General features: G+C 45.0%; 1 protein-coding gene across 1 annotated transcript in view; it reads right to left on the reverse strand.

Moving 5' to 3' along the window:
* LOC119587989 (protein twist-like) overlaps nucleotides 1–251 on the reverse strand; it is a gene marked incomplete in the record, with an annotated part of 13,117 nt that overhangs the window by 6,806 nt on the left and 6,060 nt on the right.

Consider the following 251-nt stretch of genomic DNA (forward strand, 5'->3'; position numbering starts at 1 on the left):
TCTGCCAAATATCGCAAAGAGAGAAGCAGAATAGCCGTCAGAATACAAAGACTTTCATATTTAAGCCACCAAACTATGGATCATGAGAGCGGAGTCCTCGGCCTGAATGGAAGGCGAATGAACGTTCGCGTGTCAATGAAGATTCCTGGTAGGCTCAGCGTCGAAGAACTCCGGAAGATATTTTGAAATAGGAACGTCACGTATCCTGAAGGTGGATCTTTCTGTCACCCAGTTTAGTCATTTGTCTCTTC

This window comes from Penaeus monodon, chromosome 23 (assembly GCF_015228065.2).
Source record: "Penaeus monodon isolate SGIC_2016 chromosome 23, NSTDA_Pmon_1, whole genome shotgun sequence".
Classification (NCBI taxonomy): Eukaryota; Metazoa; Arthropoda; class Malacostraca; order Decapoda; family Penaeidae; genus Penaeus; species Penaeus monodon.